This window comes from Amblyomma mixtum, chromosome 9 (assembly GCF_055824585.1).
Source record: "Amblyomma mixtum isolate Tamu chromosome 9, ASM5582458v1, whole genome shotgun sequence".
Taxonomy (NCBI): Eukaryota; Metazoa; Arthropoda; class Arachnida; order Ixodida; family Ixodidae; genus Amblyomma; species Amblyomma mixtum.
Genome location: NC_143020.1, coordinates 23,018,768 through 23,033,576, shown reverse-complemented (window position 1 = coordinate 23,033,576; position 14,809 = coordinate 23,018,768).

The window sequence follows — 14,809 nt, the reverse complement described above, 5'->3', positions numbered from 1 at the left end:
TCCGTCTCCGTGATGTCGGTGTCGAGCGTGGGATTTGCTTGTCCTGTGTAGTGCGTTAGAGATATGGGGCCGCCTGGAGATAGTAGATGACGCAGTCAAGCTGATGGTGATGTCAGTGGCTTGTATTTAGTGCCTTTGCATACAGAAGGAGTTTTTAACCTCTCGCTTGCTACTGCAGGGAGTAAATTGGCTAAAATTTGCTATTAACTTTAGAGGTAAATCTGCAACGAAAATGTTTACAGAATGCAGAGAAATGCGCTGTTATTTATTTGCAATACCCCTAAGGGCCCTCGCGCGAGGGTATTATATAGGGGGGGGGGGGAGCAATACAAGCATAAAAATATGGCACAGGCATTTGAACAAAATACACGTAAGAATGAATTAAAACAAGTAATGTACACAAATAACACAACAAACAACGCAGAATAAAATACTCAGTAAATGCACATAATAGAGCAAAAATACCAAATCTCTTAGTACATGGTTTGCTTTAACGATTGCTGAAATGACTGTAGGTTAACCTCAGTAGCTATGTGTGATGGCAAGTTATTCCAATCTATTATAGTGCGAGGAATGAATGATTTCGCGTAGAGCGATGAACGGCATGTGATGCGTTTTATTTTGTTATCGTGGTCGCGGCGAGGAAAGACTGCAGGGTGTGGCAAAAAGAAGTCGTCGTGGAGGGTGGGATGGTGATACAGTTTGTGAAGTAAGGTTAGGTGAGCGAAATGGCGTCGACATGATAGCGGTTCCAACTCGGCACGTTGTTTTAATGCTGTGACACTGGTGAAGCGTGAATAATCTGAAAAGATGAAGCGAACAGCACGGTTTTGCAGGGATTCAAGGTTGTTAATGATTAAACTTGTTGAGGGTCCCATATGGCAGAAGCATGATAAACTTTCGGGAGGATTAGCGTGATGTAAGCAAGTTTTTTTAAGTGTGAGGGCGCGTGTTTGAGATTACGCCTAAGAAGGCCGAGTGCGCGATTTGCTGATGCTAAGATTGTGTTAATATGGTAATGCCAAGTTAGGTCAGACTGAAAGTGAACTCCTAGGTACTGGTAAGTTGTTGTAAGTTCAACTCTATCGTTATTGAGGAAGTAGCCTGTAGCAATTCGAGTGGAACGGTTAGTAAAGGACACTAACGTTGTTTTATATGCATTTAGAGACATTAGCCAGGAAGAACACCCAGCCGTTACAGCGTCAAGATCAGTTTGAAGTGAACGGCGGTAGGTTTCATTACTAATATTACGATATATTACACAATCATCCGCGAATAATTTAATTTGAGATGATACACATTTGGGTAGATCTTTAACAAAAATTAAAAGAAAGCAGAGGGCCAAGAACACTTCCCTGGGGGACTCCAGATGTTACGGGGATAGAAGACGAGTTAAAACCGTTGACAGAGGTGAATTGTTTTCTGTTATCGAGGAATTGTTTTATCCATGAAATAACTTTTGGATAGAGATTTAAGTTGATCAATTTGGTTAGAAGCCTGTGATGGGGAAAGCGATCAAAAGCTTTAGAGTAGTCTAAAAATACTGCGTCAACCTGTAAGCCAGCGTCTACTGCGGAAAATATGTCGTTAGTAAATCCAGCGACTTGTGTGTCACATGAATAACCCCTGCGAAAAGCGTGCCGGTATTTGAAAATGATATCGTGCTCCTCTAGATAATTAAATACTTGAGTATGAATTATGTGTTCCAGGAGTTTACAGATGTTCCTGGTTAATGAGATAGGGCGATAGTTAAGTGGAATGGTGCGGTCTCCGGATTTGAAAATGGTTATTACTTTCGCTGTACGATAGTCGTCAGGAATTGTACCAGATGATAATGATTGTGAAAAAAGTGATGTCAATACTTGATACAGGTTTAGAGAGGCATTCATCAGTATTTTGTTATTAAATCCAGGGTGGTCAGAGCTAGTAGTAACTTTGAGGTTATTCAAAAGGGCAAGAATGCCTGATTCACTAATGGTAATTTCTGGCATGGAAGTGACGGAAGGTGGCTGTAACATGGGCGAGGAAGTGGTGTCTTCATGGGTGAACACTGAGACGAATGCGTCGTTAAGAAGCTGTGCACACTCAGTTTCAGTTACTGGATCACCGTCATGATTAGTTAGCACGATTTCGGGGTGGGAACTCGGATTGATGACGCGCCAGAATCTATGAGAGTTATTGGTTAACATGGTGGACAGGTCGTGACTGAAGAAATGATGACGAGTTGTTTTAAGCACGGACTGATATTCGTGATCGCAATGCCTGTACTTTGTCCATGATGATGGAAGACCTGTTTTGACTGCTTGGCGGTACAAGCGTTGCCTCCATTGAGCGGCCGTGGCACGAAGCTGCTAAGGAATGATATATGCCCTGCCCTGCAATTGCGACGGCGACGTCGGTCTCGCGCAGGAGCATCATAATTCTAGCAAACAGAATTATACGCCCTCATGACGAAACTATCGTGGAAACCGGAAGTTGAGTTCATTCAGTCATGATGCTCTGTAGGAAGTTAATATTAAAAAGTAGGAGCGCATCGTTCTGTAAACATTCAAAATCTCCGTGAGTTTAATTGACGCTCTGGTTCAACTACTGCTCAACCTGGTCAGAGAGCGAAAGGTATGGCGTATCGGGCAAATATAAGCGGCTTGGCGCCTGTAAGGTTGAGTGCGTTCCGGGCACTGGATAGGCAGCGCACCCACCCTGCCAACCTGGCAGGTGGAAGTTAATGGTTGATCGCGAGATTTTGCCACCCATTGAACGTGCGACCTATTGCAGCGGTGCGCTGTTTCTGCCATAACGTTGTCAGCGCTAAAGCATGTAGCCCACATCTCCTTCTCATTACCCCACGTAGCTATAAGCGCGATTCAGGCGTGCACTGACCGAGGAAGCCAGTTATGCGCACTTCCTTTCCATCAAATCATCGGAGTGTAAAACGTTGTCAACGCCAATGCCAATGAACGCCGACGGCCTATGGCTTCAGTGCCGCGTTTCTGGCATAACGTTGTCAACGCCAACACATGCAGCGCTGACCTCTCACTATCGCCACGTAGTAAGGCGTCCACTATTCGAAGAGGGTAGTTATGCGCCTTTGCTTTGCTTTTCAAGCTCCCGCAGCATTGGTTTCGTAGCTTAGAGGACGACTAAGTTGTCCACTGTCCTAGGGGACCAGTTATGCACCTTTCGTTTGCTTTCGGAGCTCAAGGTCATTTCAAAGTGAAAAATAGGCAATCGAACCACCAGGTTCAATAGGGAAGCGCTTCCAAAAAGCGCCACGTAGCGCTTCTTTTGAAGAAAGGTTTTCAAACGAACATCTTCGCTTATGCTCCCCATAAAGAATGCCTCAGATTCAGCATTAAGGTTGAGAATAAGGATGTGAAGTATTTAGCTTTGTAAATTAAGAATTGATGTTCGTTTAAATATCGCCTAGTCCAGTGAAAAATCGATGCCTAACGGTCTACAGTGCTGCAGTCCTCTTACAGCCCGTAGTTGACCAAAGCTTGGCATGAGTTAGCTTGCACTGTGGCAAAGATTGAAAAACTGGTACCACGATTTTTCCACAGGGTCCATTCACTAAGTTTATTGCGCCGGGCTCAATTCTGGACACTAAAAATATTTAAAATACAGTGAATAACATGAGGTTTTGATAATATATCAGATATACTGAACAAAACGTGCTGTAATCGGCGTCTATCAATGGTTCACAAAGCCCTTAAACCTTAATTTTCCCCTGTTTTAATGCCCGGGCTGTATCCAAGAAATAATGCATTTCCAGAAAGCTCTGCTTCGCAAGTAAGCTCTGCAACAAATACACAAAAAGGTTAAGGCTCTAAAATATGCTCTTGTTTAAGCTAGATGACTGTTTATGTGGTTTAGTATCGAATAAATCTCGTGTAACGCGTGCAAATTCTCGAACGCATTTACCCGCAACTAATGACATCCTATGATAGAAAGTCTGCGATTAAGTGTATTCCAAGTCCCAAACTCGGTGAAAAAGAAAGTTGAAGAGGCGGTCGAATGTGGGTGCGCGCACGTATGCCTACAGTCAAACATTCCTCACTGACCGCACGGCTGAGATACACTTCGGCCCTCTGTCTTCCACCTCCTACACACTTCAGAGTATCGGCACCCCTCAAGGGTCCGTCCTTTCCCCCTTTCTCTTTAACATTACCCGCATCCCCCTTGCCCGAAAATTGGCAACTATTCCCCACCTGAAGCACACTCTTTATGCCGATGATATCACCCTGTGGACCACCCACGGCAGTGACGGCGACATAGAGAGCACCTTACAGGAAGCAGCAACCCTCACCCACAATTACGCACGGACCATCGGACTGTCTTGCTCCCCAGAGAAGTCCAAACTGCTCCTCATCCGTCTTAAGAACCACCGCTGTCCCGGCTCCCCCATTGCCATTGAACTGAATGGTGACCCGGTACCTGAGGTTGGCACCTTCCGTGTATTGGGCCTCCACATCCAGAACGATGGCAAAAACACCACTACCCTCAAGAAACTTAAGCAGGTTGTAGGCACGATATCGCACCTCATCCGTAGCGTTTCGGGTTGTAATAGAGGCATGAAGGAGCGCGACCTATGTCGCCTCATTCATGCCTTTGTCCTCAGCCGTGTGTTGAACACAACCGCATACTTAAAACTATCCAAACATGGCATAAACGCTTTGGATGCTTTGATTCGTAAGGCATTGAAAGTAGCACTTCATCTTCCCCTCAACACACCCACAGAAAGATCACTAGGCCTGGGCCTCCAAAACACGATCGGAAAGCTGGTGGAGGCCCACCGACAGGTCCAATAGATCAGGATCACACAAACTTCCACAGGTCGGTATATCCTGGACTCCCTCGGCATCAGAATACCGGCCAACGACCCAACCCTCCTCGCCATCCCATGACCCCTTCACCGCGAGCTTCTCATTAGGCCGCTCCCGAGGAATGTGCACCCTTCCCACCATGAGCACTGCCGCAGAGCCCGAGCGAAAGCACTCCATCGAGCGTACGGCCCCGAGCCGGACGCCGTATGGGTGGACGCTGCCTGCACGGTAGATGAAGCGATAGCAGCTGTGGTTGACTCTTCATCCACCCACCTCACACTACCTCTCCCTCCAGACACGTCCCCAGAGGCTGCAGAGGAAGCCGCCATTGCACTTGCTATCACCCGCACGGAAGCCCGGTACATTTTAAGTCATTCTAAAACTGCGATACTAAATTTTGCTCGCGGCCGAGTTCATGTCCCTGCTTTTGGCATACTGGACTCGCCCGATGCACCCCCGTCCCGCCATGTGGAGCTGATATGGCTGCCTGCGCACTCCGGGAATCCCGGAAACGAGGCCGCCAACCTTTTAGCCCGAGGTTCTTTAAACCGGGCTCAGGTGGCCTCGGATCGGGGATTCACGAAGGAGCGCATGCACTCATTCAGCGAGCTGACCCAGGCATACAGAGCCTCACGCCAGCTCTACCTCCCGCCCCACCCCTCCCTAGATAACAAACACGCAACACTCTGCCGCAGACTACAGACACACACTCTCCCCTCGACCCTTATCCTAGCCCACTATCATCCATCCTTTCCCACTCCCGCATGTGCCCTATGCCCAGAACCCTTCGCTTCTTCCCTCCACATCCTTTCCCTCTGCCCGGCGGACCCTCACCCGCGGGACCTAGAGAACCTCAAGACCTGGGAGGACTGGGAGACCCTGCTGCCCTCGGAGGACCCGGCCGTGCATACCATCGCCACCGGCCGGGCTGCCAGTGTTATGGACCTCAGGAACATAAACACTTGAGTGGAGTGGGGTCGTGTGGGGACCCTGGGGCGTGCCCCGAATTCCTGTGTAAATAATGTTTTCTCTCTCTTTCTCCCGTCAAAGGCGACATCGAATTTCTCTTCAGTCAAGTTTCTTTCTTAAAACACGAAAAGAAAATTATAGGGCGGAATCGTCATTTTCTTTCGTCTCTTTAGGAACTTTGGTTCGTGTTCTGTTTGTGTCGACTTAAAGTGGGTGGAAAGCTAGCGACATTTGACACCAAAATTTCGCGATATGACTGATGTTTAGTTCGAAGTATGAAGCCAGTACAGAGCCGTGGTATATTTTGCTTGTGTTTTAAGCAACCAGCACTTTTACAAAGAAGTTCGCTACTTTCTAGAGAAACAACTTTGTGGCCGTTTTTTCTTAAAAAAAAAGCATTTCTTTGCTAGGTTATTCAAGGCTCATTTCGAAATGAAAATATTTTGTATGAATTTGCAGAAGGCTTCTCTTTCTCCTTTCTTTTAGGTTGCGAACGTTCAAAACCTGTTTCCAGGGCGTTCATTGGGAATCCTGCCTTAAAGACACAAGTACCTTGGATAGTATGAAACTTTAGCTTTTGTTAAAGAGAACTGAAAAAAAAACAGTTTTGTATAGCGTTGCAAATCTCTTCCACGGTGCTAGTAAAAATAAAGATTAGTAAGCGAGTGCTGCAATGAATAAAGAAACTTGTTGAAAAAAAAACAACAGCTGAAACTGTAACAACCGCTGGATCCGTATAAAGGTTAAATTTTTATGGCTACAATGCTTATTTCCTGCTTCAAATTTCAATGCTTTATGTGCAATATGAAAGCATTTATTACCCATTTATGGCGTCTTGTCGTAGAGGGTTAGAAAAAAGGTTGGGAATACATATAAACAAGCCAAGAATACTAATAATATCATTTTATTCCTCGTACTCACAACAGCATCCTAAGCAATGTGCTAAATCACGCAGAGGTAGGCTAGCAGTCCAACATAGATTAAAACGCATACTGCGACGAAAGAAAAAAAAGTACTTTATTATTACTGTCAGTAAACAGCGAAGTAAGAGATCTTAATGTAGGCTCAAGATCTGTAAATCTCTTGCAAGTGTACTGGTACGCATTACTCAAATATGACCCAGGAGAAAGCACTTCGGGAGTTTGTGGTGGAAGCATCATATCCAGGACGTTCGTCTTGACTGCTGCCCTTTGCTTCAATGAAGCGTACGTTCACACAATTAGCATTCAGAATTGGCTGTCTGCTTCCTTGCAGAACACCAGCCAGCACTTCTGACTGTTGAGATCAGGCGGCTCGCCCGTGAGAGACACAAAGCGGAAATAGAAAGGGGATACCCTGCTAATCGCTTGCAATTGAGCACAACTTTTAAGGACTGCCGCATTCAGACGTTCCTCCTGCCCCGATGCGAAGATAACTGGGCATAACTCAGCCGGCATAAGGAAGAGCAGGATCAAGATAACAAGAACACCTTGTAATCATTGTCTTGTGAAAAATGAAAATCACGCTTATGTCTCTTGCTGACTGAGTTATTCTATATTTACGAGGCATGAAAGGGATGGAGACAGGCTTAGAGGGATTATCTAGACAGGCGAAGCTAATGCAGTGTTAAGTACCGGGCTCGTGTTCTGGTCTCGTGGCTTTGAAGTGAAGCTGAAAAACTGGAATTATCCCTCTCAAGAAAGTACATAGACGCACGCTTGAACGAATTCTCCAGCCCTAAATAAGCAACAAAAAGCCGTCCACGTCTGTGCGCATGCGCCTTTCTACGACAACGCTGGGCTGGAATGGTTTTACAAATACAGGGACCGGAAAAGTCTGTAGGCAAAAGGCGCTATATACAAGGTAATAGGGTCGATCAGTGCCAGCTCACCTGCAGTGTTTTCGCGCTGCACCATTTGCTTTACTACTTTTTCCTCGGAGCTTCTACCGCAGTTTTCATTAACAGAGCATCGCAGCTTGTAGTACAAAATAGGTTACGCTTCATGTATCGACTAAATGCGTGTGTTTATTCTCTTTGAAAAGCCTGCCAGTTGCCAGCATGAAAATAAAGGTCTTGAATTTACCATTGCTCCTGGCGACTCAACCCGCAGAAGCGCACTCTGGGGCTCTGTATTAGAATACTGTTCTCAGCACCCACTGGTTCTGCCACCACCATCTGTATAGCGCGTGCTACGGTTGGCTGCTCCGGGGTCGTCTATCATTTGCAGTGCACTTCGTCGTCCACAGCTCCGATACCTTATATCCATCTCTCGCCCCTCACATTCACCGTATCGCCTTCCCGTCTCCATTACCATTGTAACTCCAGCTTTCTCGGCAGCCACCTCCACACCTACGCGATCCCGATGAGTTTATATTCCCGTATTGGCGCAAATCTGCACTGTTTGCTTGCTCGCGCTGTCAGACGCCGGGACTCGGCTTTATCATATTCTTTCTGATGCGGATGCAACAGAACTAATCTGCAATGATCGCAGCCACATGAAACTGCTCCCACTTAGTTCCAGATAGTTGTAGTTGCTTTAGCACTTAATCTCGACTGTTCATTGTAAGGTTGAAACTGAACACGGCCGACAGCGGCAAGACCACTGTATGCAAGACAGTAGACAAGACTGTAGACTGTATAGAAGACTACCGCCTAGCGCACTTGTTGCTAAAGGCACTGCTACTTCATACGGTTTTTTTTTTTTTTTGGGGGGGGGGGGGGGGCGTAGGTGAGCATAATAAAATTTCACTTGGAAGCCCTTTTCGCTGCCTTCCCCACTCTCAGACTGCCTTCATCGCTACGCCATATATTAGTGGAGGTCTTGAATAGCAGTTAGGTACCAAACACTCCATGCAAGCAGTGACACCAACCATCTATCTTCGTTTCTCATCCGAGTGCCGGTCAACAGTCCATAGAGCCAGCCGGCATCTGCAAGAGGAGCCACCTGACTTCAGGACACTGCCCGAGCACTCCCGACAGAAAAAACAAGCTTCAAAGTCTAACATGATTCCGTAACGGGCAGCGACCCTTGCCATAGTAAAGCAGCAGCGGGTGCCGACAACTTTCAAAGCCTCTCCAGGCGAGGGCTCTGAACAATGGTGCGACCAATTTCAACGCGGGGAGCCTCTCAGTTTCGATTAAGGGACAACAATCAAACATCTTTTCTCATTTGCACGTACGCAGTATGAAAACCAGGAGGCTACCTTAATGTTATGGAAGCTACTAAAGCCGGAGCTCTTGATGGCATTCACAAGCGTTGTGAGGAAAGAGCCAAACGACTCCACGAGTCCAGGGCCCAGCTCCCCAACAAGTGCCCCCTCGCTAACATTGAAGAAATCAAGGCCATCTTTCGTCAAGCTGCACCCAACATGGCTGAGGAAGAAAAATGAAATTTTAGAGAGCATTTCTTTTCCTGAAAAAGGGTTGCGTTCAAAAGGGCAAGGCACCGCGCCGAACGGGTGGTGGCGTTCGTCCTTTCCTGTACGGTGCGGCTCGGGTGTCCACCGAGATGACAGAGAATTACTGAGTAATTTCGTTTCCTCAAAAAGCTTCGCGTACAAAGCGCAAGGCATCACGCCGAACGGGTGGTGGCGTTCCGTGGACTGCCTGGCAGCGCTACAACACGCTGTCGCGTTCCACTCCTAAAGGCGAAGCTGAAGAGTCATTAATTAGCAGTTAATTAGTATTCAGTCATTACTCAGTAATTAGCCACTATTTAGTAATTTGTCAATACTTCGTCATCAATTATGTGTGACGCAATCCAGTGGTGACGTCCCTAGTGTCACATAGGCAAAAGTGGTGCGGAAAACGCTTTCGCCTCTACGCACTTTACACAGTTTCGAACGCGCTGCATATACATTGTTGTCAGGCCTTGGTCTCGTCGTGTCCGCCTACGCTTCGTGTTATGCCCGTAAACATTTCATGCTTACTCTACTGTCGGCTTCGGGAGAGGCAGAGATTTTTAGTTTCTTGTACTTGCTCGCAGCACTGTTTTCTGCACACTAAAGGCCGGACGTTTATTTAAAGAACAAAATATCGTACGCAGCTACGCATGGCTTTGCAGTAACAGAAGGCGGCCGCTACAGCCCTCGACCACGGATGGTAAATAAAAATTCAGGGGGCACTTTGATTGTCGAAAGTGCGTAGAGGCGAAAGCATTTTCCGCACCACTTTGCCTATGTGACACTGGTTCGGACACCACTGGATGACGTCCAACTCAGCTAGTTTAGATAGATAGATAGATAGATAGATAGATAGATAGATAGATAGATAGATAGATAGATAGATAGATAGATAGATAGATAGATAGATAGATAGATAGATAGATAGATAGATAGATAGATAGATAGATAGATAGATAGATAGATAGATAGATAGATAGATAGATAGATAGATAGATAGATAGATAGATAGATAGATAGATAGATAGATAGATAGATAGATAGATAGATAGATAGATAGATAGATAGATAGATAGATAGATAGATAGATAGATAGATAGATAGATAGATAGATAGATAGATAGATAGATAGATAGATAGATAGATAGATAGATAGATAGATAGATAGATAGATAGATAGATAGATAGATAGATAGATAGATAGATAGATAGATAGATAGATAGATAGATAGATAGATAGATAGATAGATAGATAGATAGATAGATAGATAGATAGATAGATAGATAGATAGATAGATAGATAGATAGATAGATAGATAGATAGATAGATAGATAGATAGATAGATAGATAGATAGATAGATAGATAGATAGATAGATAGATAGATAGATAGATAGATAGATAGATAGATAGATAGATAGATAGATAGATAGATAGATAGATAGATAGATAGATAGATAGATAGATAGATAGATAGATAGATAGATAGATAGATAGATAGATAGATAGATAGATAGATAGATAGATAGATAGATAGATAGATAGATAGATAGATAGATAGATAGATAGATAGATAGATAGATAGATAGATAGATAGATAGATAGATAGATAGATAGATAGATAGATAGATAGATAGATAGATAGATAGATAGATAGATAGATAGATAGATAGATAGATAGATAGATAGATAGATAGATAGATAGATAGATAGATAGATAGATAGATAGATAGATAGATAGATAGATAGATAGATAGATAGATAGATAGATAGATAGATAGATAGATAGATAGATAGATAGATAGATAGATAGATAGATAGATAGATAGATAGATAGATAGATAGATAGATAGATAGATAGATAGATAGATAGATAGATAGATAGATAGATAGATAGATAGATAGATAGATAGATAGATAGATAGATAGATAGATAGATAGATAGATAGATAGATAGATAGATAGATAGATAGATAGATAGATAGATAGATAGATAGATAGATAGATAGATAGATAGATAGATAGATAGATAGATAGATAGATAGATAGATAGATAGATAGATAGATAGATAGATAGATAGATAGATAGATAGATAGATAGATAGATAGATAGATAGATAGATAGATAGATAGATAGATAGATAGATAGATAGATAGATAGATAGATAGATAGATAGATAGATAGATAGATAGATAGATAGATAGATAGATAGATAGATAGATAGATAGATAGATAGATAGATAGATAGATAGATAGATAGATAGATAGATAGATAGATAGATAGATAGATAGATAGATAGATAGATAGATAGATAGATAGATAGATAGATAGATAGATAGATAGATAGATAGATAGATAGATAGATAGATAGATAGATAGATAGATAGATAGATAGATAGATAGATAGATAGATAGATAGATAGATAGATAGATAGATAGATAGATAGATAGATAGATAGATAGATAGATAGATAGATAGATAGATAGATAGATAGATAGATAGATAGATAGATAGATAGATAGATAGATAGATAGATAGATAGATAGATAGATAGATAGATAGATAGATAGATAGATAGATAGATAGATAGATAGATAGATAGATAGATAGATAGATAGATAGATAGATAGATAGATAGATAGATAGATAGATAGATAGATAGATAGATAGATAGATAGATAGATAGATAGATAGATAGATAGATAGATAGATAGATAGATAGATAGATAGATAGATAGATAGATAGATAGATAGATAGATAGATAGATAGATAGATAGATAGATAGATAGATAGATAGATAGATAGATAGATAGATAGATAGATAGATAGATAGATAGATAGATAGATAGATAGATAGATAGATAGATAGATAGATAGATAGATAGATAGATAGATAGATAGATAGATAGATAGATAGATAGATAGATAGATAGATAGATAGATAGATAGATAGATAGATAGATAGATAGATAGATAGATAGATAGATAGATAGATAGATAGATAGATAGACAGACAGACGGACGGACGGACGGACGGACGGACGGACGGACGGACGGACGGACGGACGGACGGACGGACGGACGGACGGACGGACGGACGGACGGACGGACGGACGGACGGACGGACGGACGGACGGACGGACGGACGGACGGACGGACGGACGGACGGACGGACGGACGGACGGACGGACGGACGGACGGACGGACGGACGGACGGACGGACGGACGGACGGACGGACGGACGGACGGACGGACGGACGGACGGACGGACGGACGGACGGACGGACGGACGGACGGACGGACGGACGGACGGACGGACGGACGGACAGACAGACAGACAGACAGACAGACAGACAGACAGACAGACAGACAGACAGACAGACAGACAGACAGGCAGGCAGGCAGGCAGGCAGGCAGGCAGGCAGGCAGGCAGGCAGGCAGGCAGGCAGGCAGGCAGGCAGGCAGGCAGGCAGGCAGGCAGGCAGGCAGGCAGGCAGGCAGGCAGGCAGGCAGGCAGGCAGGCAGGCAGGCAGGCAGGCAGGCAGGCAGGCAGGCAGGCAGGCAGGCAGGCAGGCAGGCAGGCAGGCAGGCAGGCAGGCAGGCAGGCAGGCAGGCAGGCAGGCAGGCAGGCAGGCAGGCAGGCAGGCAGGCAGGCAGGCAGGCAGGCAGGCAGGCAGGCAGGCAGGCAGGCAGGCAGGCAGGCAGGCAGGCAGGCAGGCAGGCAGGCAGGCAGGCAGGCAGGCAGGCAGGCAGGCAGGCAGGCAGGCAGGCAGGCAGGCAGGCAGGCAGGCAGGCAGGCAGGCAGGCAGGCAGGCAGGCAGGCAGGCAGGCAGGCAGGCAGGCAGGCAGGCAGGCAGGCAGGCAGGCAGGCAGGTAGGTAGGTAGGTAGGTAGGTAGGTAGGTAGGTAGATTAGATTAGATTAGATAGATAGATCTTTATTTCAGACAACAAGGTCTCGGATACAGGGGCAAAAGGCAGATGCACTCTGCCTGACGGGGCCCAAGCACCCGACACAATGCTCAGGACAAGCGGCAAAAGAAAGAACATTCATACATTTTCATTACAAAAAACAACACATAATTATACAAGGTAAAAGTAGGAGGAAGGTGCATACTTTTGCAATGACATAATTAAAGTAAATATTTACAAGGCACATCACAATAAGAAAAACGAGAATTCACAGAGTTGATGGAAAAATAGGGACATCAAGAATTTCTGCGTGAACAACCCTTTAATCATTCGGGCGAGAAAGGAGGTAAGCTTTAGCATTTCTATTGAAAGACTTTTGGGAAACAGATTTCTGAATAATTTCTATGGCCTGTGTATGTTTCTTTAGAAGACTGGGAATTATATATGAAAGCATTTCGGTTCCATAGTTAGTCCTTACGAATGGTACTCTGTAACTGACGTGCATTAATTTATAAGGCGCGTCACTACTAGAGTTTAATTGAACATATTTAGTGGGATGATGTTTAAAATCGTTAAAGACATAAGAAAGCAGTTTCAACTCAAATAATTCATTGACTTTTAGAATAGAATGCTTAGAGAAGTACAAACCTGTATGATCATTGTATGCAAGGTTTTAGACATATCGTATTGCTTTTTTCTGCAATGTTATCAGCCTCGTGAGGTTAGTTTTCGTTGTAGAACCCCAAACAAGTAAACAATAATGAAGATGTGATTGAATTAGGATATAATATAATTGCCACTTCAGCCATTTCGGAACAAGGTTTCGAAGTTTATATAATACACATAATGACCTTGATAAGCTGGCATGAATCCTATTAATATGCAGGGTCCAGCTCAAGTGTTCTTCAAAGATTACGCCTAAAAATTTGTAGAAAGAAACACGCTAAATTACGCTATTTTTGAATGTAAGCTTAATTTCACTGTTGTCAGGCTTGTTACGTGCCTTAAATACAATAAGCTTTGTTTCTTAACATTTAACTCTAGTTTATTTATATTCAACCATAAAGACAATTCTTGTAACCATGCATTTGCCTCAGCCTGAATATTACTAAGATGCATGCCAGAAAAAAATACACTGGTATCATCTGCATATAAAATTATTATGGGAGTTCGAGGGATGGCTATTATATCATTGATATAAAGAATGAAAAATATTGGACCCAAAATAGACCCTTGTGGATCACCGTATATTAATGGGCCAGGTTGTATTGATGACCATTCAAACATGTATACTGCACGCGACCGGAAAGATAAGGACGGATCAGATTTAAGGCAACTCCTCGAATGCCATAACACGGTAGCTTATGAAATAAAATACCATGTTTAACTGAAGTTGATGACGAAGTAATGACAAATTACTAATTAACGACTTGTTACTGATTAATCACTCAGCACTAATTGACCGCAAATAATGGCGCTTAAGCCCAAGCAGCACAAATTGATTGGTCCAAGAGTGGCAAAAGATTGGCGGAAATTGGCATGAATATTGGTCCTACACCGGCATTTGAGCAATCCGAGACTTTTTCCAACAATGGACCTTCATTCGTGCCAAGATTGGGCCTATACTCAGCCAATCTAGCTGCCAGCAATGACCCGTCATTCACGTCTGGGTTGGGCCTATGTTCAGCCAATCTATGAATTATGGCCCGACATTCGTGCCAAT